Below are 24792 nucleotides of genomic sequence, written 5' to 3'. Positions count from 1 at the left end.
TTTGATTACAGATATACCTAGCTAATAAGTTTAAGAATATTATTGCACATTTAGCTCCTGCACCCTTAGGGGTATACCAGAGATGAGTGGACTAAAGCTATACAGAAGCCAAATGCAGAGCACCAACAAGCTTCCTACTGCTGTCCCGATGGTATAACCTATTCCTGAAATATTCTGTTAGAAGCTCACCTGAAACCAACTGGAACCTCTCTGTGGCATCCACTTCACCAAGGATGCTGCCCAGGTGGTGTCTGCCAGCCTGTCTACATGACAAACACCCCATTGAAGGCAAACCGAGCAGAGTTTTGGCCATTTGGTTCGGTGTGGCACTACCACGGAGAACCCCTGTGATAGTCAGTCTGACTCCACTCTCGAGCTACTAGACTTGCTGTCCGGTTATCACAGCTCACTTGAGGGGAGGCGATAGCCTAGTGGTATTACTAAACCAGAAATTTGTCTGATGTTCTGGGGAGCCAGAGTCACATTCCACCACAGCAGATGATAGAATTTGAATTCAATAACGAAACTGGAATTAAACGTCTAACGATGACCATGAAACCGTTGCCAATTGTTGGAAAATCCCATCTGGTTCTCGAATGTCCCTTTAGAAAATCTGTCATCCTTACCTGGTCTGGCTTACATGTGACTCCAGACCCACAGCAGTTAGGGATGGGGAATGAATGCTGGCCAAGCCAGTGACGCTTGCATCCTGTGAGTGAATTTAAAAAATGGTTCTGAAAACTTACCTTGCCCCAAACATTAAATGACTGAATCTTTGGAAAAAGAATCATTTTGACACCTTTCCTGAAGGAAAGCTATCCTGCTCTCAGAACTCATCCATGAACCTGTACTTGTTTGTCTTGTGGTGGGTTGGAGCCAAAGGCCTAAAGGGTTGTGAAACAACAATCTCTGTCCTCACAGACTACCCACCTTATCAAATTCTTTTTCTTTAAACTGGATGGCATGGTGGCTCAGTGGTTGGCACTGCTGCCTCACAGCACTAGGGGCCCACTTTCGATTCCAGCCTCGGGCCACTGTCTGTGTGGAGTTTGCACGTGCTCCGTGTCTGCATGGGTCCCCTCCAAATCTGTTGGTTTCCTCCCACAGTCCCAAGATGTGCAGGTCAGTTGGATTGGCCAAGGGAGATACAGGGTGGGTCTGGGTGGCATGCTTTTCTGATGGACTCAATGGACCAACAGGTCTGCTCCCACACTCTGGGGATTCTATAATAAACCTCTTATATGTTATCCTTCCTCTATTGGTATAATTATCATGCACGCATCTCACATTTTGTTCTTGTTTTTATTGAGAACCTTAAAATGGGGGAGGATGGTGACATACTGAATTAGATATCCAAGCCTAGGCTGATGTTCTGGCAATATGAATTCATTTACCAGATAGTGGCATTTAAATCCAACCAATAATTCTGAAGTTAAAAGCTAGCTTCAGTAATGGTGACCATTATTGTTGATTGCCCTGAAAACACAGTTAGTTCAGTCAGGTCCTTTTAGGGAAAGGAATTATCCATCATTCCCTGCTTTGTCCTATAGGATGCTGCCTGGACTGGAGGGCATGTCTTATGAAGAAAGATTGAGGGAACTAGGGCTTTTCTCATCGGACCGAAGAAGGCTGAGTGGTGATTTGATTGAGATGTACAAGGTGATGAGAGGCATGGATAGAGTGGATAGCCAGAGTGCTTTTTTTTCCCAGGGCAGAAATGGATACCACAAGGGGCATAATTTGAAGGTGATTGGAGGAAGGTTTAAGGGAGATATTAGAGGTCGGTTCTTTATACAGAGAGTGGTGGGTGGATAGAATGCACTGCCTGTGGTGGTGGTAAAGTCAGTGGGATAGGCACATGGATGATAGTAAAATGAAGGGTATGTAGGTTCATTTTATCTTAGGATAAAAGGTTAGCACAACATCAAGGGCCGAAGGTACTGTGCTGCACTGTTCTATGTTCTCTGTAACTTCAAACCCACAGCATTGTGGTTGACCCTTGACTACCCTCTGAAATGGCCCAGCTTGCCATTCTGTTCAAGGGGCAATTAGGGATGGGGGCCACATGCCATCTTTGTCAGTGATGTCCACATCCCATGAAAGGGTCAGGAGAAGGAAAGGACAGTGAATTCAGTCAGTCACCGTCCAATCTATTTCCCGTCTCAGACACGCGACTTGTTGTGAGTAAGTTACTTGATCAGAAATCTCACAGACAATTTGAACTTAATTAGGATCCCTCAAGTAAGCAAGTACAAACCTGTGACCAAACTTGGCTATTACCTAATTAATGGTGAAATCTGGCCAGGACATTAGCCAACAGTCGTCTGTCTCTGGAAGTTCCAGGGTTTGGTCCTCCTGCGGTGCTGTTTTTTGAAGTTCTAAGTTGTTCTGGTGTCAGATTCCTCAACAATTTTCTGTCCAGTTTGTAGTGTGACATTTATTAAAATTCTGAAGTTTATATTGTCACAACCTTTATACCATGTGTGGCCAATGCTGTGTTACATATAATTGTGCATAATCTATAAAATACATGTGGGTACTTGTAAGGCAAGATAGAATAAGCATCATTTCATTTTACATCCCTTAATTTGATTACCTTCAACTATCACAATGGGACATTCCTAAGAACAGTCATGTATGGGTATATAGGACATTGTATCCAATATGTTTTGACATTAGTTTTGATGGACTCAGCAAGCATTATAACCTTGAGCTGTGTAACAGCTTGGTAATTTCCTCCAATTAATGCAATCAGAATATTCCTCTCCTCCAGAAATATATGAAAAACGCATTGATCCATGCGTGCCACTGCTGAGTAAGCTGAAACGGTATCTTTCGAATACTGCCAGTTTGTAGAGTGTACAGAATCTGCCTGCTTTCAAACCTACAGGGGTTTCTTGTTTTGTGCAGTCACCGGCACTCTGTGTGTTGGAAGGTTATCGGACTGACTAAATTACCTACACAATTTATAATTTTCTCAATAAAAGCCAACTTAGACTTTGGGTGAAAAATTTTGATGTTGCATATTGAGCTCGGAGTATAGATAGGGATGTGCCTTTTCAATGTTCTATTTTTTATTCATTTCTCCCGCTGTATCCCACCTACCTCTCTGTTCCTCTTCAATATCTCTGCTTGCCATATTTCAAATTTGTGTCTGTTTATGAGTGGGGTCAGTTGACTAAAGGGTAAAAAATGAGGTCTGCAGATGCTGGAGATCACAGTTGAAAATGTGTTGCTGGTTAAAGCACAGCAGGTTAGGCAGCATCCAAGGAACAGGAAATTCGACGTATCGGGCATAATCGGGCATACGTCGAATTTCCTATTCCTTAGATGCTGCTTAACCTGCTGTGCTTTAACCAGCAACACATTTTCAGTTGACTAAAGACCCACTTGGAATTTCTGTCACTTTACATTGCTTATCCCTGTGCAACAACAACAACTTGTATTCACAGAGCACCCTTTAATGTGGTGAGAAGGCCCAAGAGAGTTACCATACAAGATAAAGGGTATCAGGAGATATGAGGGCAAGTTACCAAAAGCCTGATCAAATATCTGTTTAACAGAGAGTTCGAACCCTCACATTAGATAGAAGACTGTGTGGTCAATGGCCCCAGCTCCTCCATTTGATAAAGATCATGACGGATCTACTGACCCATTTTCCTACCTCTCCCACATATCCCTCACTCCCCTGAAAGCAAACCTCAGTCTCCCTCAGCCTTCATTACATTCAACAATGGAGCATTCCCATCCCTCAGAGGCGGTCGAAGACATTTTTCCTCATCTGGTCCCCCAGTGGTCAACTGGTTCCCCCTCACCTGTGACCACTGCCTTTCCCCATCAATCCCTTCGGAGTCGACCCTGTTTCAATAACTTCATCCCATATTCTGCTAAAATTCAGAGCGTAAAGGCCCAATTTCCTCACCTTCTGACCGTCAGGGCATTCTTCTGATCTGAACCACCAAGGAAAATATCCTTCCTAAAGCTAGAGATCAAAATTTTGGATTGGAGACGGTTGTGGGTGGGAGGAGAGGAGTGGGTGGTGGGTGGGGATTGAGAGGATTGGGGAGGGAGTGTGGGGGTGAGTAGATTAGGGAGGGGGTGTGGAGGTGAGTGGATTGGGGAGGGTAGGGGGTGAGTAGATTGGGGAGGGAGGGGTGAGTGGATTGGGGAGTGAGGGGTGAGTGGATTGGGGAGGGGGAGTGGGGGGGTGAGGGGATTGGGGAGTGGGAGTGGGGGGGGGTGAGGGGATTGGGGTTGGGGATGGGGAAGGAGAAGGAGTTACGTGTTGGAAAGAAGCAGAAAATGCTGCAAACACTGAGCGGATGAAGCTGCTCGCAATAATCCTGACACCGGAATCCTCCCATTTTAACCACCACATAACCATCTCCCCACCTCTTAGAAACACTGCCCTTGACAATCCCACGCTGCTAGCTCTCACTCAGGGAATGGGGTCTGTAGTTGTGTGGACTGAACTTGAAATCTTCAACGTTATCTGTGTATTTCTTGAGTGAGGAGATTTGCTTTCCCCTCCCCTCCCCTCCCATCCCCTCCCCTCCCTCTGTCCACATTCAGACCGCTTGAGTTGGTGTGTGTTTTTTTTATTTCAAAAGTATATATTATTCATCAGAATATCTTCATATACATAGTCACTGAAACCGTTTGGTTCTGCGCAGTGACATATGACTGACGAAACAAACACTGGAGATCAAAGCAGGTCAGACAACATCCATGGAGAGAGTCCAAGCTAATGTTTCGAGTCTCAATGACTCTTCAGAGTCTCCCTTGCTCTCTCCATGGATGCTGCCTGACCTGCTGTGATCTCCAGCATTTGTTGGTTTCAGTATTGTTTCCAATAGCTGAACGGACCCCCATTTACCTTCAGCAGGTCAACCTCAGACAGTGTTCTTTCCCCACTGTGTCTTAGCAGCAGCTGCCCCAGGCTTCAGTACGTCCCTCAGCACGTAGTCCTGGACCTTGGAATGTGCCAGTCTGTAACACTCAACACGGTCAACATCTTGCTTTGAAAGATCAACAAGTTCCGGGCGAACTAAAGAGCATCTTTCATTGAGTAGATCATCCTCCAGGCGCAGTTGATGTTTGTCTTGGTGTGCGTCCCGGGGAACAGACCATAGAGCACAGAGTCCTGCGCCACAGAGCTGCTCGGAGCGAACCTCGATAAAACCATTGCATCTCTCTCCAGGCTTCCTTTGTGAAAGCACGTTCCATCAGGAGATGGGTGACAGTCTTGTACCCTCTCCCTGCAGCAGCTTCGAGGGCAGAGTGCAGCGGTGCTGAGTGACTGAGGGTACATGAAGGATCTCACAGGCAATGCCCCTCTCACCACCAGCCCAGCCATGTCTTGGTATTTGTTGGAAAGCTCTGGCGATGAGGCATGGGACTTTTTGTTTGCTTCAAAATGATACTTTTTGGAAGATTGCCCCCACGGTGCCTGAAAGCTCCCTTTCTGTGCCAGTGTTGCTAGGTCAGCTGGTCTCCAAAGAGCTCTCTATCTGTGAGAGAGGCAACCCGGGGGGGGGGGGGGGGGGGAGGGGGGGTGGAGAGCGAGGGAGGGGTAACTCCCACCTCACGGAGCTGGTCCCGACAGACCCTTTGGTCCATGCCAAAGATAATCCCAAGCTAAATTAGTCCCACTTGCGTGCGCTTGGTCCATATCCCTCCAAATATTTCCTGTACATGTAATTGTCTCAGTGTCTTTTAAATGTAATTGCACCCATGTCCACCACTTCCTCAGGAAGTTCATTCCACATGTGAACCACCCTCTGTGTAAAAAAAATGTCCCTTATTTCTTCTTGTAATCTCTCTCCTTTCACCTTAAAATATGTCCCCTAGCCTTGAAATCCCGCATTTTGGGGAAAAGACCATAAGACACAAGACATAGGAGTGGAAGTAAGGCCATTTGGCCCAGCGACTCCACTCCGCCATTTAATCACGGCTGATGGGCATGATAGACACTTACCTTTAAGCCCACCTATACCCCTCATGATTTTATAAACTTCTATATGATCAACTCTTAACCTGTTACGCTCCAGTGTAAAAATGTCCCAGTCTTTCTTTATAACTCAAACCTTCCATACCCAGCAAGATCCTGGTAAATGTCTTCTGAACCCTTTCTAGCTCAACAGTACCCTTCCTATAATAATAATATCCTTCCTATAACAGGGCAACCTGAACTGGGCAGGGAACTCCAGACTCCAGTCACCTTCACATGACCTTCCAACTCCGATACAGAGGAACCTTGATTATCCGAAAAACACAAGTGGGGAGTATTTTGTTCGGATAATCAAATGTTTGGATAATCAAATGCCGGATAACACAGTTTAGCCAAGCATCGGGACCTTGCGATCTTGTCCGGATAACCGAAATTCGGATAATCGAATATCAGATAATCAAGGTTCCTCTGTACTCAAAGGACTGAGCAATGTAGGCAAGTGTGCTGAATGCCTTTTTATCCACCTTGTCTACATGTGACATAAATTTCAAAGAATTACGTACCTGAACCCCTCAGGTTCTGAAAGATATTGGCACAGGGTCAATTGGATCGCTCCCGGCTGACCTTCACCAGATCAGGGAGGGCATAGATTGAAAGCGATTTGTAAACAAAGCAAATGTGAGGTAGGAAAAGCTTTTCCACTTGGAGTATGGGATACACAGCCTGGAAGTGTGGTGGAACCAGGGTCTATTGAGGCATTCATGGGGGCTTTGGTTGGTTATTTAGTTAAAGTATATTTTCATGGGTATAAGGATAAATCAGGAGATTGGCACTGGGTAATGGTGCTGATTTAATAAACCAGTACAGGCATGATGGGTCAAATGGCCTCCTCCCGTACCATCACTTTCTGTGATTCAGTGATGGCACTCCCTCTGAAAAAGCTGAGTGGCTGGAAGGTCATGGGGGAGGGTAGAGCCAGCAGACATTCAAACAAACTCGCCCCTGTGTTTTAACTATCCTGTTTCACTGAGCTTGACAGAGCTGAAATAACAGATGTACCAAAGATATTTTCTTTACTCTGTTTCTGATTTGAAAAGAACATAAAGATGGGAGCAGCTGAACTAATGGGCAGCGCTGACTCTTAAAATGTGCTTGGGATTTGCTGTATTTCTTGATATTGTGGTTTGGGCTTCATCTATAGGAAGCAGCATTTTTCCTGAGCCTGCTTCTTTAATGCTGTAGGTTTCCTCCTTGATCTATATTCTTTATGTCCCAGAAGGATCTGATGTGTAATTCTGTTGAGGGATTTTAAAAAGAAAAAAAACACATTATTTTTCATGGCTTTTCAGGTGAAGATGTTCACCTTGTAAAATTAATCTCCTTTTCCTCCCACATCTCCGCAGAGCAGATTTCTTTGGGGAAAACTGTGGCTACAGTAGTGGGGTGACTGTAACTGCGTGAGTAAGCCCTGGCTCATGGTACAGAGACACCAGTTCAAATCCCACGGCAGATGGTGGAATTTGAATTCAGTAAATATCTGGAATTAAGGATCGAAAGACTACTATAATTGCCAATTGTTAGAAAAACCTAATGTCCTTTAGGGAAGAGCCCTGCCTTCCTTACCTGGTCTGGTGTATACGTGACTCCAGACCCACAACAACATAGTTGACTCAACTGCCCTCTGAGCAATTAGGGCTGAACAATAAATGCTGCCGAGCCAGTGAAGCCCTCATCCTGGTACAGAATAAAGGACGAGCATGTGGAATTTAAATTGGCTAATTGAGTAAGGATGGACGGTATCACGGGGATCCTGGATTATTCTCAAAACCTACCTAGTTTGTTCCTGTGTTAAGGAAGGAAATTTGCTGTCGTCGCTCAGTCTGGTCAGTGTGACTTGACATTTGCAGAAACGTGGTTGTCCACTTACTGGCCCAGCAAACCATAGTACACCTATGACACATCCACCCCATCATATCTGTGCTACCTGACTGCATGAACAGCTCAGCCCATCCCTCCTTTCCCCCAATGCCACAAGTGAATCCATTTTCATTGCATTCTTGGGCCGTGCATCCAAGATCCTGATTGCTCCCTGTGTAGAAACATATTTCCTCAGATTATCTTTGGTTACTTTGCCAATCAGCTTTAATCGCTGTCCTCTGGTCATTGATACTTAGAATCATACAGTACAGAAGAAAGCCCCCAGCCTATCTTGTCTATACTTCTGAAATATACACCACTACCTACACAAGACCCACTTTCCAGCACGAGGCCCATTCATTAAATGTTATGACACTTCAAGTCTTTATTGAGTATTTTAATAAAAGATTGTGAGTTTTCCCACCTCACCTACACTCCCAGGCAGTCCATTCAAGCCATTGGGAATCATTTCTCCCAACCCTTCATTATTTTGAGCAAATCCGTTTTTGAAGGATCAAGACTCCTCCAAAATTTTGCGAACAGCCCCAGTTTCTCCATTCAGATATCTTCTCAACGCTGACTCTAATGGCATTGGTATGCAGTGCAGTGTGGGTACCCAGACTTGGCCACAGAACTCCAATTCATAATGAGCCGGTGTTTTAGAAAGGCACACCATAATGCCATTGATTTTCTGCCCTCCACCTCCATTCATGATCCTGACTTGGTGAATCTACCACCGACAACGCGTTGTTCACACATGCATCTGGGCGTCTCTGTGTTTGCAATTACCCCTCCCTCACAGAGTTTGTATGCTTCATTTATCATCATTATTCCAACCAAATTAGCATTTTCAAGGAGACATCTTGAGGAGGATTACTGGCAATATCCCACAAAAGAATTTTTTTTAAATTGCTTGAAGTGTACTACAAAATTGTCATCTTTCTTAATAAAACCCAAAAGATGCTGGAAATCAGAAACAAAACGTGAACTCTGATTTCTCTCCACGGATGCTGCCAGACCTGTTGAGCTTTTCCACCAACTTCTGTTTTTGTGATTTTTTTTGTGGTCATTCTGTTTGAATATTGCTCTTTAGAGGGGGAAGCAAATGGGCATTAAACAAACTCTCAAAAACGATTCTTCTTTTTGGGGGGGGGGGGGGGGGTGAGGGTAGGTCGTTCTGCTCTCCATCTCTGTCCTCAACATCTCTGCAGGTACCACACATTGCACCATCATTCTAAGCCATGATAATGCAACAAGAAGAAAGCTTCTCCTCCATCTTTATGGTCTGGCGCTGATTTGGAAGATCCCTTGTACTCCTGTGGAGAGAGACACATGGCAGTCTGTCTGAGATTGCACCCACATTCAGAGGTGAAACAGTGTGGGCCTTTCTGCTTCTGCGATCACACTGCATGTTGGTCAATACCAAGTCATTGGGAGCCACATACCTTCCTTTTGGTGTTTTTAATATCAGATTTGAACAGCCTCAAGTATCACACAGTTGACCCAACAGCTGCCCAGTGAATGTGTCCAGAGATTAGCTCGAGTTGATCTTCAGTCTGTGTTGAGTTTGATGATCTTGAGTTGCTTTTCAATCAGAGGGTGACAGCTACCCCTTTACTCCCCGTCACTACTTAGTTAATGTCATTTCAAAACACAACTTACTGTACATTTGAAATACAAATCCTCATTAGGAAGAAGAATGTTGCTTACTTTCAGGATCGTAACTAGAATTTCTGTCAAAAAAGGTGAGAGAATGATTGCTTCAAAATTCAAATGGTCTTCTTTTGACATATTAATGCAAAATTAGAGTAAGACTTTTTTTTTAAGATTTTTCAGCTCAATATGCTCGAGGCCTAATGACTGTAAGGTTTCACAGTTAGTTAATCAGCACTCAGGTTTTCTGATGGTCGAGGAATTCGAATGTGACGAATTGTGACAATTCATGCTGGTCATAAAAATAGAAAACAGAATATATTTTAAAAGGTGTGTAACCTGGAAATAGTTAAACATCAACACAATGCCAGGTTATAGTCCAAAAGGTTTATTTGGAACTACCTGATGAAGGAGCAGCGCTCTGAAAGCTAGTGCTTCCAAATAAACCTGTTGGACTCTAACCTGGTGCTGTGTAATTTTAAACTTTGTCCACCCCAGTCCAATACCGGCTCCTCCAAATCATAACTTGTAAATGTTATTTCTTGTGCCAGGAGATTTTAGTGTACCCATTCAATGTGCTCACAATTAGCATGCAGGGATAGCAAGAATCAGGAAGGTCAATGGCATGTTGACCTTTATTGTAAGGGGATTGTGGTGCTAGGAGAAGAAGGTCTTGCTACAGCAAGCTGAGTAGTTGTTCCAGATTGTAAAAGAACAAGAGAGCTTAGATTTAAACAAAGTCCGGGAGATGTGTGAGCCACGATATAGAATGTACTGCCTGGCAATGTGGTAGATACAGGCATTCAAGAGGGTATTGGATGGTTATTTGGATGATAATGTTGTACAGGGATATGGGGGGAAAGGTAGGAGATGGCAGTAGATAATAGAGTCAGACAAAATAATGGAGCCAGTGCAGGGCCGAATGGTCTTCAGTCATTCCCTAATAATTCTGACATGCTGTGCAATCTTGAACTGAGTGGCTTGCTGGGCCATTTCACAGAGCCGTTAAGAATGACCCACATTGCTGTGGGTCTAGTAAGGGCAATTGTTTCCCTTCCCTAAAGGACATTAATGAGCCAGATGGATTTTTACAACATTTGATTATAATTATCATGGTCGCCATCACTGGGACGAGCTTTATGTTCTGGAATTATTGATTGAATTTAAGTTGCACCAGTTGGATTTGAACTCATGTTCCCAGAGAATTAGCCTGATGTACATACCACAGGACATCTCCCTTAACACCATCACCATCCCTGAGCATGTTCTGGGACACTGCTGTATCATTCTAGATTATGACCTTCCATCTATCTCAGTGTCATATTCTCATGCTATCCTCGTACCCCTCAATGTCATTAGCAACGAGCAATAGATTGATTTCTGCTTGAATTTGCTTCACATTGAGTTGCACAGTCCTGTGAGGTTCGAGATTCCAACTGTTCATCTTCCTTTGGGTGAAGATATTCCTTGACATCTCTGTCCTAATTTGCTTGACTTTTAGTCTGAGAGTGTTTTCTCTGATTCTAAACTTTCATGCCAGGCAGACAACTTTTCTGCATGTTGTCCATTTTGGTGAAGAAATTTGTGTTGCTACTAGATTACCTTCATTCTTCTCGACTGCAGAGAATAGAGGGCCAGTGTCCTCAATGTCTCATGATAGGACAATCCTGCCGTCCCAGGAATTAGGAGAAAGTGAGGACTGCAGATGCTGGAGAGCTCAGATCAAAAGTGTGGTGCTGGAAAAGCACAGCAGGTCAGACAGCAGCTGAGGAGCAGGAGATTCGATGTTTTGGGCAAAAGCCCTTATGCCTGAAACTTCGAAGCTCCTCCTTCGATGCTGCCTGACCTGCTGTGCCATTCCAGAGTCATCCTAGGAATTAGTCTGGTGAACCTTCGCAGCACTGGCTTTGCCAAGTAGAACCTTCCCTCGGCAAGGAGACCAGAGATGCACACAATGCTCCAGGCACAGCCTCAGCAGTGTTCTCACAAAGTGAAGCAAGACCTCTTTACCCCTGTACTCTCATCCTGTTGTGGTAAAGGCCAATGGTCTTCCAAATAGTTTGTTGAACTGGCATGTTAACCTCCAGTGACTTATAAATAGGGACGCCTTCCCTTCCGGGCATCAACTGTTTCTAATTTCTTCCCACTAGAGAGAGACTTTGCATTTACATTCCTCCTACCTAAGTGTGTGACCTCACTCTTGCCCGAATTATATGGATCCCTCAAACATAGTAATCCAGAAGAAGACAACCTGGGAGCTCTCAACTTTGACTTCTATGAAGTAGTTTTTGTTTAATTTTTGAGTGATAGAGTGTTAGAATCATAGAGCAGTACAGCACAGAAACAGACTCTTCATTCCAACACGTCCATGCTGTGGAGGGGGGGGACCCATTTGCCAGCACTTGGCCCATATCCCTCTCAACCCTTCCTATTCATGTCCCCATCCAGATGCCTTTTAAATACTGCAATTGTACCAGCCTCCACCACATCCTCTGGCAGCTCGTTCCATACATGTACCACCCTCTGTGTGAAAATAAGTTGCCCCTTCAGTCCCTTTTAACTCTTTCCCCTCTCACCTTAAATCTATGCCCTCTCGTTCTGGACTCCCCCACCCCAGGGAAAAGACCATGTCTATTTATCCTATCCATGCCCCTCATGATTTTATAAACCTCTATAAGGTCACCCCTCAGCCTTTGAGTTGTGCAAGAGATTCAGAGTTGTCTGGTCATGCGTTTACGTGTACTTATGTGAGACACTTTTTAAAAAGAAATGTACACTTGGTCAATGCCTCAAAGAAAACTGTAGAAGAGAGGAAGAAAAGATGAGTAGTTGTTAAGGAAATCATTCAGCCTGTCATTGCTGCATCAGCTCTTCAACTGAGCATCATTACATCGTGCCAATCTCCTGCTTTTTCTCCATTTCATTGCCTCTACCATTTCTATTCAACTATGTCATTCAATACCCTTTTGAATATCTCAATCAAACCTACCTTTACCATGTTTCCAGGCAATGCATTTCATATTTTAATTACTTGCTGTGCGAAAAAGTATTCTCACACATCATACTTGCTGCTTTGGAAATCCGTTTTAAATCTATGCCTTTTCATTCTTGTTTCTTTTCCAAGTGGGAACAGTTTCTACCTATCTACTCCATCCAGCCTGCTTGTGGTTTCCTTCATGAGGTCCTTATGTTCCTGCACCCCCTCTCGAATTGTGCCCCCGATTTTCTGTCGTCCTTCAGTATTCTTCCCAACAAAGTGCAACACCACACTCTTCTTCACCCTGAACCACATCTGCCCTCGATACACCCCACTCCACCAACTTGTCATCAACCTTTTGGTCTTTCACACTGTCCTCATGGTTTACAATTCTTCCACATTTCATGTTAATCTGCGAAGTTCGAAAACATCCTCTGCACCCAAGATCTAGATCATGAGTAATGATTAGGAAAGGCGAGAGTCTCAATACTGACCCCTGGGGAACTCCACTGCAAACTTCCCACCTGCCCAAAAAGTATCCTTTAACCATGACTCTGTTTCCTATCACTCAGCCAATGTTAAGTCCCTATGGCTACTTATTTCATGCCGATGACTTTTCTTACAAGACTATTGTGTGGCATTATATCAAGTGCCTTCTAGAAGTCCACATATACCACATCAAAGATATTACCCTCATCAATTCTTTCTGTTATCATCTCAAAAAATGATCATACTGGCCCGGTCCTTGTCAGTAATTCACAGCGGGAAGAAAAAGCTTTCCGAATGAAAGCAGTCCCTTCTTAGTGTTCAGGTGCTTGGATCTTTATTCTTCAATCAGTTGTGCCTGCCACATTGTTTTGAGCAGTGTTTGCAATATTAATTCCCCCCAAATCCTCAGTTCACTTCTTAAGATTTGTGATGCTTGAACAAGAATGGTAATTGGACGCAAATTGCTTTTCATTAATTTTAAGTGCTTTTGGGAGCGAGAAATTTTCATCTTGTTTAACGATTCATCTTCAGCTGCAATTCAACATGAAAATCACAGATGAGACCAGCAGGAACATGTGCCTGTACAGACAGTGTTGCTCTCTGCTTTGACATACTATGCTGACCATTTCCATGCATTGCTGCTGTGTTAGGATCATGTGACTGTAGGAGACTGATAGTGTGCTAATTGTTATCTGAAGGAAGAGCAAAGACATGGGATGTAATTTGGTCTCCTGGTTCTAGAGTCCCCTGACAAGGATTATCATAGCTCTGCGTCAATAATGCACTTGTGCAGTGCTTGGTGAGGCTTTGCAGTGTTCAAAGTGGTACATAAAGTGTTCCAGCAGCGGTCTGATGCGCATTGTGAGGCATCCTGAGGGTAGAAAAGGCACTATGTGAATGCAGTTGTCTTCCTCCTTGTGTTGCAAATGTGTTGCTGGTCAAAGCACAGCAGGCCAGGCAGCATCTCAGGAATAGAGAATTCGACGTTTCGAGCATAAGCCCTTCATCATTCCTCTCATTCCTGATGAAGGGCTTATGCTCGAAACGTCAAATTCTCTATTCCTGAGATGCTGCCTGGCCTGCTGTGCTTTGACCAGCAACACATTTGCAGCTGTGATCTCCAGCATCTGCAGACCTCACTTTTTCCTCCTTGTGTTGTCTGTTCCAGAGGCATGCTGTCAATTTGGTAAACATGAGGTGCAAGTGAAGGTATTTAATGCCATATTGATTGGATAGAGAATCATAAGGCATAAAAGGAGACTACTCGTCCAATGCTCCACATTTTCCCACCTACCCTGAGCACCCAGTGTTTTCTATTCCTCCACCCCCATCTACAGCTTCCCCAGATCACTCTGCGCAATTACATGGCATTTTTTAGTCTCACTGCATTAATACACAGCATGTCATTATCTCTTAGAGTTCTGCAGAAAGTGATGCTTTACCTTTCTCCCTCTGTGATAAAGATATGTAAAATATGTGGAATGTAGATTTGTTTTTAAAAATAGGGGCAGATAGATCTTTTCCATTTTTAAAGATAATTGCTTTTGAAAGGAAATGGTCAGAAAGTCATTTGGAACAGTGAACGAAAGGCATCATTACCAAGAAAGCATGCAGTTCAGTTAAAGTGCTATCAGTAACTGTGATGATAATTAATGAAGTGTTTATCCTGCTGAGTTTATGACAGACAGGGAAAATAGACTAAGGGCTGTTAATTTTTGTTTTGACTACAGTTCAGAAAAACCAGGAAATCAATCCAGAAGAGAAGATTCCTCTTGGCAAAAGGATCCGGTTTTCCGTTCAATTCTCGCCAGAAGGGCTTTAGTTTGTGAACTCTCCAAGCTGAGGGAATTTGGATATGAGTTTGCAAGTGGTCAGAACTTAAAAGTGGTTTAGACCAAGAGCACTGGAAAGACGTCATCAAACTCTCTCAGCAGTACTCGAAAGAAAGCTCGACGATCAGGTAAAGTAAGAAATTAAAGCTGGGATTGGATCTGTGTAATTGGAAAGGTTCTTGCTGGGATACAGGTTGAAAGTTTGGGCCGAACTGTCCAATTTTGTGTTGATGTTTTTAGGAGTGAGCTTTCTGGCACTCGGTCTGCCACAGTTCGGAGTGACTGCTCTTGTACATTCATCTGCTCTTCACCTCATTCCTTATGCATCCAGTCTCCACAGCATCTTTCCTGTGGAGTCTTGCAGCAGGAGAGATGGACGTGCTGGCTGCTACTGGGCCCTCCTGGCGTTCATGCCTCTGAAGGAGAAAGTGAGGACTGCAGATACTGGAGATCAGAGTCGAGAGTGTGGTGCTGGAAAAGCACAGCAGGTCAGGCAGCATCTGCAGAGCAGGCAAATTGACGTATCGGGCATAAGCTCTTCATCAGGAGAGAGATCTCCGACCTATCACCTTCTCTCCCACTTTCATCTTCCTATCACATTTGCAGCTACCTTTCTGCCAACCCCAACCCCCTCCCACTTATCTCTAAGCACCCCAACCCACAATCCTCATTCCTGATGAAGGGCTTTTGCCCGAAACGTCGATTCTCCTGCTCCTTGGATGCTGCCTGACCTGCTGTGCTTTTCCAGCACCACGCTCTTCCTGCCTTTGAAGTCAAGTTGTGCCCCACTTCAGACACTGCAGTGCTGAGCTGTTATCACACTGGCTAGGACCCAGCCATTAGCTTAGAAAAGCTGGTCATCAGCATTATCCTGATGACTGGCAACGGAGGCCATGCCTTCGGGCTCAGCTGGCCTGGAGTACAGTAGCCTAAGTCAGTGCCGTAACTGTGGTACAGCAGAACGCCCAGCAACGCAGGAAGAAGGTGAATGACCTTCTGTGCTCGCAAGGCTAAGTACCACCATCTCCCCTCAGCCATCTCTCACACTCCGAGTCAGCACTCACTCTAACTCTGCCACCGCACACACCTCTCATCGAATCTCACGGATTAAATATCTCACGTGTATCATGTCCACTAAACAGCTCTCATCCACCTCACCCTCCCTTCTTACCCTCTGCACTTCCTTCTCACTCACTGGGGACTCATCACCTGAGACAGAGAGACAGCCTTTTAATCAGGAAGGCGATCGAAGGTTATGGGGGGAAAGTGGAGCAAGCAAGTGACAAGCTGCAATATACTCTGGCTTTCTGGCTGGGAATTGGATTCTTTTAGTTTCCGGGAAGGAGAGTTGGAGGTGGTAATACAGGAGGCAAGGTCGGCGAATACCAAGATGGAAGTACACGGCAATAAGGTAGTCAGAAAAATTGGGAAAACTTTATCACGACGAGATTCTGATTTTGCTTTTTCATTTCATTTTTTCCCAACTGTCTCATCCTTTCAGTTCTATGGAGTGGAAAATCCTGCCCCTTTGATTTGCTGTTTATTTTGAGGTCTTTCTAAACTGTCATATCATATAACCTTCATTTCTATTGCATTTAAACAAAAATATATTTGTGTTCTTTTATTAATGTGCACTTATAGTTTCAGTGACTAACCAGCAAATTAACCAACTTCAATAATCAACTTTGTGATCCATCAGGTCAAGTTTCTCTCTGGGTCTGACTTGTTCAGTATTATCACTGGGTCATCACATAGAGTCACAGAGTCATACAGCATGGAAAAAGACCCTTTATCCCAACCAGTCCATACTGAACATAATCCAAACTAAGCTGGTTCCACCTCCCTGCATTTGGCCCATATCCCTCCTTGCCCACTCACGTACTTATCCAAATATCTTTTAAACATTGTAATTGTACCCACGTCCACCACTTCCTCAGGAAGTTCATTCCACTCGTGGACCACCCTCTGTGTAAAAAAAAATGCCTCTCATCTTTTTTTTAAATCTCTCTCCTCTCACCTTTAAAAATGTGCCCCCGGTCTCGAAATCCCCCATCCTAGGGAAAAGACAAGTGCCTGCTGAATTTTTTCTTTGTCAAGTGTTGAAGCTTATTGTTCCTGTTTTTAACTCACTTCAACATGTGCTGTAATTATTAAACTGAAGTTGTTTGTCTCCTCTGCAAGTTCGTATAAAACTCCCTTTTATGGAAAATTATATTTCTTGGTTCCTGGACATTCAATACCAAATCGCAAACAATGGGATTTGTGCGGCTGACCCTTATGTACATTCAAAATCTTGCTTCATGAGTAAAATTCATATTTACGTTTGTACTCTTAGAAACTGATGCTTCAATGCAATTCTACACCATTGAATTGAGAAGAGAAGGCTTTAATTGTATGGGGAGATTGAATTGCTTCTGATTTTGATGGTTGGACTGTAGAGGTTGGTCGTCTGTCATTTCTGACAGGCTGACTTACTATTGTATTTTGATGCATTGGCCTCAGTCTTGCATTGAAATTTCACGAATGACTTTCTTCATGGGAATTAATCATCAATTTGGTACAAGTCCTTTGCTATTTTGAAACAAAGCTATTAAATATCTTTCTGTAAGTTAGCGAATGATAAGCTGAATGTAGTAAACAAGAAACAGTGATTCCCACTTCAGTGGAAGTCAGATTAATCCACGTTAGTTCTCCAGTATTTTGTCGTCACTTTAGATGTTGGCTTGCTTTTCTTTTTCTAAGAAATCTGATACAGCTTCTGAGCTGGAGAAATAAATGCTTTCTGCAATTCAGGAAAAAAATGAAGAAAACTTGAGGTTTGTTTTGGAGTTTGAAGGCCATGAAACTTCTATTTCCAGAAGGTATTTGACAGAGTGCCACATTAAAAGTTATTGCAATGAATAAAAGCTCATGGTATATTATTGTAATGTATTGGCATGGATAGAAGATTGGCTGGCCAACAGGAAGCAGAGAGACGATACAAATCGATCTTTCTCTGGCGAGCAAGGATGTAACAAGTGGTGCCATAGGGATCGGTGGTTAGACCTCAACTGTTTAGAATTTGTATCAACGCCTTAGATGAAGGCATGATTGTTAAATTGGCTGATGACACAAAGATAGGTGAGAAAGTAATTTGCAAAAGAATGTGAGGCTACAAAAGGGCAGCACGGTGGCATAGTGGTTAACACTGCTGCCTCACAGCGCCAGAGACCTGGGTTCAGTTCCCACCTCAGGCGACTGACTGTGTGGAGTTTGTACGTTCTCCCCGTGTCTGCGTGGGTTTCCTCCGAGTGCTCTGGTTTCCTCCCACAGTCCAAAGATGTGCGGGTCAGGTGAATTGGCCATGCTAAATTGCCCCTAGTGTTAAGTAAGGGGTAAATGTAGGGATATGGGTGGGTTGCGCTTCGGCAGGTCGGTGTGGACTTGTTGGGCCGAAGGGCCTGTTTCCACACTGTAAGTAATCTAATCTAAAGAATGTGAGGTTGACTGGTCAAGTGAGTGGCTGCAAATCTGGTGAATTGAGCAGAATATGGGAAAATGGGAAATTGTCCGTTTTGCCAGGAGGAATTTTTTAAAAATCTAAATGCTAGGGGTTTGCAGAGCTCTGTGTGCTGCAGAGGGATTGAGGTATTCTAGTTCAGGAATTGGAAGTGCTGAGTATGCAGATACATCAAGTAATTACAAGAGTGAATAGAATGTTCTTATTTATTGTGAGGGGAATTGAATATAAAAGTAGGGAGGTTATTATTCACTTATACTGGGCACTAGTGAAAGCATATTCAGAATGGTGTGCGCAGTATTGGTCACTTTGTATAAGGAAGGATGTAAGTGTGATCAAAGTAATTCCAAGAAGATTTGCAAAGCTGGCAGCTGTTATAGGGAGGTTGTTTTCCAAGAAAAAGTTGGACAGGCTAGGCTTGTATTGCTGGAGTTTGGAACAGTAAGAAGTAACTTGATTGCAACAAGTAAGATCTGTGGTAGTTCAGTGGTTAGCCCTACTGCCTCACAGCGCCAGGGACCCAGGTCCAATTCCACCCTTGGGTGACTGTTTGTGTGGAGATTGCACATTCTCCCCATGTCTGTGTGGGATTCCTCCTACAGTCCAGAGATGTGCAGGTTAGGTGAACTGGCCTTGCCAAGTTGCTCATAGTGTTCAGGGATGTGTAGGTTAGGTGCATTGTCAGGGGTAAATGTAGAGCAATAGGGTAGGGGAATGAGTAGGTTACTGTTTGGAGCGTTGGTTTGGACTTGTTGGGTCAAATGGCCTGTTTCCACACTGTAGGGGATTCTATGGAAGTAAGATTCTGAGAGTTCTTGACAGAGTGAATGTGGAGAGGTTGTTTCATCTAATGGGAAGATCTAAAACGAGAGGCTATCCTTTAAAAATAAGGGGTCAGCCATTTAAGATAGAGAGGAGAATAAAATAATTTTCTGACTGACGCTTGGGGGTCTGTGGAGTTTTCTTTTTCAAAAGGTGGTGGAAGAAGAGCCTGGATATTTTTAAGGCAGAGGTAGTTGGATTCTTGATAAGCAAGGGGATGAAAGCTGATCAAGGTTAGGCTGGGATGTGAAGGAATCAAATAGCCATGGTCGTATTGAATGCTGGAACAGCCTTGAGGGGCCAAATGGCTGTTAGCTGCTCCTGACTTATATGAAGTAGACTTGTTGAATTGAGAATTAGTTTGGCCACAAACTTGCTCCATCTGATCAATGTAACAGGACTGGAAAACGATGTGCAGTGTATGTGGAAGATTTGCTTTCTGCGTTTCAATCCTAACATACTTTAGGGAAAGAATCTGCCATCCTTATCTGGTCTGACCTTCAAGTGACTCCAGACTCGAAACTGCCCTCTGTATAATTAGGGATGGACATCAGTAATGCTGCCTGGCTAGCAGTGCCCTCAGCCTGTGAAAGCATCATGGAATCCCTACAATGTGAAAGCAGGCCATTCAGCCCATACTGACCTTCTGAAGAGCATCCCACCCACTTACCCTACCCCTTCAGCAATGGGAAATGGATGGTTGCTCTACCTAACCTGCACATCTTTGTGAAGGAAGGAATACCACCCAGAGGAAACCCACACAGACATGGTTCAATGTACAAACTCCACCCAGTCACCCAAGGGTGGAATCAAATCCAGCTCTCTGGCGCTGTGAGGCAGCAATGCTGACCACTGAGCCACCATGTTGCCTGCTGAATAAAGAAAATGTTTGGTGATGAGGCTGAGTTGAGTAGTCTTTCCTAGGGTCAGTCCATGACCTGCGAACATCATTTCATAATCCATGTACTCTTGATGGCAGCATTATCCTTGAAAGTAAATCATTGAATCCTGAATGTAGCTGGCGAATACAGTTAACAGCGGTGCTGGTTATTGACTGAAGGCTTTCCTACTCAGCCATCCTAGGGCACTTTGCCACTCTCACTGGATTCTGCACTAAGCCATTGGTCAATCGATTGAGAAATTTAAGTTTACACTTTTTTTATAGAATAGGATTCCTACAGTGTGGAAACAGGCCCTTCAGCCAACAAGTCCACACCAGCCCTCCAAACAGTAACCCACCCAGACCCATTCCTTGAACCCAGTGCACTACATTTACCCCTGACTAATGCACCTAATCTACACATCCCTGAATACTAGGGGCAATTTAGCACGGCCAGTTCACTTAACCTGCACATCTTTGAATTGTGAGGGGAAAGTCACGCACTGTGAGAATGTGCAAACTCCACACAGACAACCACCTAAGGCTGGAATCAAACCTGGTGCGGTAAGGCAGCAGTGCTAACCACTGAGCCGCCATGCCATTCCGTGTTTGGGATATAATTATTCTGGTTTATCAACAATGTTTGGCTGTCCTCAACAGCAGGTAGAAAATCCTCCCTCAGTAGTGTTGTTAACTGGTCTTCTGCATCCAAGTATAAATCTAATATCAACTTGGTTACCTCGGGGAAAGGATTATCACCACACTGTCACGCAGTAAATCTGGAATTCAGCTGTGGGGTGAAAAGGTTAGATGCAAATTTTGTTCTTTACTATTTAGAATTAAATAAATGTCATCCACTGCACTTCTGCTGGCACACTGCTTTTGAATGGAAGCCTGAACAAGAGCTTTCCTTAGATAGGCCACATCCTGTTGGCTGTCGCACCACTTACTTTTATTCTCTCAAGAACATGGTCATTGCTGGCTGGCCAACATTTATTGCCTGTCCCTAGTTGCCCTTAAAGATGGTTGGTGACCTGTCTGTTTGAAATATTGCAGTCCTTGTGCTGCAGATAGACCCACAATGCTGTTAGGGAGGCAGGAACAGTGAAGGAATATATTTTCAAATCAGGATGGCAAGTGGTTCGGAGGGGAACTTGCAGGTGGAGGCATTCCCCTGTATCTGATGCCCTTGTCTTTCTAGATGGTAGTGGTCATGGGTTTGGCAGGTGCTGTCCAAGGGACTTTGTCAAATTTCTGCAGTGCGTATTGTAAATAGTGCACACTTCACAGAAAGGTTACCGTATGGAAAAAGGTCATTCAGCCAATGTAGCAGCTTTATTTAAAAAGGGAAGGAGAGAAAAAGCAGGTAGCTATCTGCAAGTTAGCTTAACATGGGTCATTGGGAAAATGTTAGAGACCACTTTTAAAGGATGTAACAGCAGAGCATTTAGAAACACATGATATAATCAAACAGAGTCAACAAACAGAACTGCTGTGTGGGGGCCCATGTTGCTCACAGCAACAGGGTCCCAGGTTCAATTCCAGCCTTGGGTGACTGTCTGTGTGGAGTTTGCACATTCTCCATGTGTCTACATGGGTTTCCTCCCACAGTCCAAACATGTGCAGGCCAGGTGAATTGGCCATGTTAAATTGTCTATAGTGTTAGGTGTATCAGTCAGAGGGAAATGGGACTGGGTGGGTTACTCTTCGGAGGGTCGGTGTGGACTTGTTGGGCTGAAGGGCCTGTTTTCACACTGTAACTAATCTAATCATAACTTCATGAAGGGAGATCACACCTGTCAGATTTACAAGAATCCTTTGAGGCAGTAACAAACAGAATAAATATGAGAAAGAAGTGGATGTGTTTACTTGAATGTTCTGAAGGCGTTTGATAAATTACCACACATGAGGCTAATTATTAAGGGAAAAGCCCATGGTGTTGGAAGTAGTATATCAGCATGGATATAGGATTGGCTAACTAATAGAAAACAAAGTTGAGATAAGGGGGCCATTTTCAAGATGGCTGACTATGACTAATGATATGTTGTGGGCAGCAATTATTTACAATAAGTATGAAAGAGTTGGATGAGGAAAGTGAATGCACTATTGCCAAGTTTGTGTTGACTTGGTAACAGGTGAGATAGCAAGAGGTGGGTATGATGTGGAGCCTGCAGAGTGAATGAGAGAGGGCAGAAACTTGGTAGATGGAATATAATGTGGGACAATGTGAAGTTATGTACTTTGGTTGGAAGAGTAGAAAATATTATGCAAATGAAGATATACTACAGAACACAAATCACAAAAAGCATCCAATTTCAGCAGGTTAAAGGGAAGCTAAATGGAATTTTGGCCTTTATTTCCAAGGGAAATATATAGTTTGAGCAAAATCTTGATATTCATGACACTAGTCAGACCGCAGCTGAAATACAGTGAACATTTTTGGGCCGATTATTAAAGGAAATGTATGCTATATTGGAGCAGTCCAAGGATAGCTCACAAGGTTGATCCAGGGTATGGAGAGGCTGTCTTATGAGGGACACTGAGTAGGTTGGGCCTATCCCATTGGAATTTCGAAGAATGAGAGTTGACCCCATTGAAACACACTTGGGTGACTGGGCAGGGTGGATGTGGAAAGGCTGTTTCCCTTGTGAGAGAGTCCAGGACCAGAGAACATAATCTTGAAGGGGGTCACCCATTTAAGGCAGGAATTTCTTCTCTGAGGACAATGAATCTGTGGAATTCTTTACTGCAGAGGGCTGTTGGAGATGAGTCATTAAGTATATTCAAGGCTGAGACAGGTTTTTACTCAGTAAGAGAATCCAAGGTAATGTGGAAAAGGCAGGGACCGCAGATGAGATTGATCAGATCACAGCCACAATCTCATTGAGAGATGGAGCAGACTCAATGGCCTACTCCTGTTCCTAGTCCTGACAGTAACCGGATCAGTTAGTTTGTGATACGTTAGCTGACGCAAGGCAGGATTTCAGCAGGGCCATTTGAAATAAATCTCACTGTCGTCAGGTCACAGGGAAAGCTGCCAGAATTCCCATTCCCAATTACGGAGCAGCAAACTCTGCCAGAGCTTGCATGGATAAAGTCAGGCCCATCTTTAATGGCTGTAAGAGTCAGTTAACCCGCTGGTGGGTGAATGAATGATGGCAGAACTGCTGCAGTGCAACTCTCAGCAGCATGTGCCAGATGCTCAGTGGGGGAGGGGAGGGGGAAAGAAATAATGTTAAAATATGAGTTAGCGAAATCAGGAATGTCCAGTCTCAGAGGTGAAGCATCAGTCAGATACACAGTGGTCCCCATTGGTCCAATTGGTCTTAACATCAAACTGTTAACAATTGGCAATAGATATCATTTACCTTTTCTTTCTTGAAGCATGAGAATTGCTATTACTCTTAACCACTAGTAGGAGGCACAGACTGATCTGAACGGGAAAGCAGGAGAATGCTTTTCTTTCTCCAGAACTGAACGACGTGCTCATTGCAATTGTGGGGAAGTATGGCTGAGACTCTGATTGAGTGCCTTCATGTCCTGTAGCTGGAGTTGACCATTCATGATGCAGGCCAGGGAGGATCCTACCCCTTAGTGTGAATACATGTATATCTTTTAAAATATTCTAGAGCATTGCCTCTAAATTGTATCGGTGACAAAGTGCTGATGGAAACATCACACTTAGACCAAATACACCTCAGTCTTCTGCTGTTTGCTTCTTGGGTATGAATTGACTACCTCCAATTGTTCCACCACATGTGACTGTATCAGTTGGCTGACTCATTCACTGCTCGATTATTGAGTGAAGAACCTGTACTCTTCCACAAGGATGTACTGCTCAGTGTACCCCACGCTGGGGCCGGAAAGAGAAAATCAAACACTCGTGCCATGTATATCGGATGTATATCGGGTCAGGTGAATTGGCCATGCTAAATTGCCCGTAGTGTTAGGTAAGGGGTGTATGTAGGGGTATGGGTGGGTTGCACTTCGGCGGGTCGGTGTGGACTTGTTGGGCCGAAGGGCCTGTTTCCACACTGTAAGTAATCTAATCATATATCGGTATTTCACCCTCCTGGATGTGGAGATTGTTTGTTTGTGTGTGTGTGGTGGGGGGAGGGGGGGGGTGTGGGTGGTGGTTGGAGGAGTAGGTTCCAGGGGCAGAAGTGCCTTCCCAGCACCCACCTGAAAGTGACACCCTTTGCCTTGGTTGGTGCTGAAGGCCCGTGGCAGGCATGTGTGTATGTGTCCACTGCACAGGTGGAATTTATTAACTGGCAAGATGGGGAGGTTGTCGTGTGATGAGTAGAGAAATGAGGAGCTGCCTTTCGAGTTTATGTTGAGTTTCTATGGAATGGGTAGCAGATCGAATGAAGGAGAGCTCTTTTCTTGGGACAGGAGTCTAGACAGAATGTCATTTCGAGATCAGCCTGCAGGGGTTAAATGCAAGGCAGCACTAATGGTGAAGGCCGTCTGACTTTCAAACTGCCTGCCCAACACTCCGAGAGATCCAGGTCGCTCTGGAATGTAATCTCCTCTCTCTGCCAATCCTGGCTCAACTCTGGAACTGCAATCCAGCTAATGATTCACAGACTTCATCAGTTGGATCAAATGATCCCTTGTGTGGCACGAGGATCTAAACCCTTGATGTGAATTGTATTGTAAAATCCACTTTAAAGAGCTACATGATGGCATGTTTCCCATCAGGCACCAAGTTGAGGCCAGGAGCTTTGCCGCCATGTTTAATGTACTGACTATACTGGAGTGGAGTGCTCT

At 44.2% G+C, this 24792-nt stretch overlaps 1 protein-coding gene across 5 annotated transcripts in view; it reads left to right on the top strand.

The window, feature by feature from the left end:
- The window catches only part of LOC132830850 (tyrosine-protein kinase Fyn), a 280910-nt gene that overhangs the window by 54588 nt on the left and 201530 nt on the right, over positions 1 to 24792 (top strand). For 4 of the 5 annotated variants that reach the window (XM_060848760.1, XM_060848734.1, XM_060848769.1 and 1 more), the window contains exon 2: positions 14717 to 14946. The exons of the other annotated variant lie outside the window; for it this stretch is intronic. The gene's annotated coding sequence lies outside the window, so the exon portion shown is untranslated. The remainder of the gene's footprint in view (positions 1 to 14716; positions 14947 to 24792) is intronic. 5 annotated transcript variants of the gene reach the window in all.

This window comes from Hemiscyllium ocellatum, chromosome 3 (genome assembly GCF_020745735.1).
Source record: "Hemiscyllium ocellatum isolate sHemOce1 chromosome 3, sHemOce1.pat.X.cur, whole genome shotgun sequence".
NCBI classification, from domain to species: Eukaryota; Metazoa; Chordata; class Chondrichthyes; order Orectolobiformes; family Hemiscylliidae; genus Hemiscyllium; species Hemiscyllium ocellatum.
The sequence above is the reverse complement of the archived record's forward strand: the minus strand, read 5'-3'. Positions and strand labels throughout refer to the sequence as shown.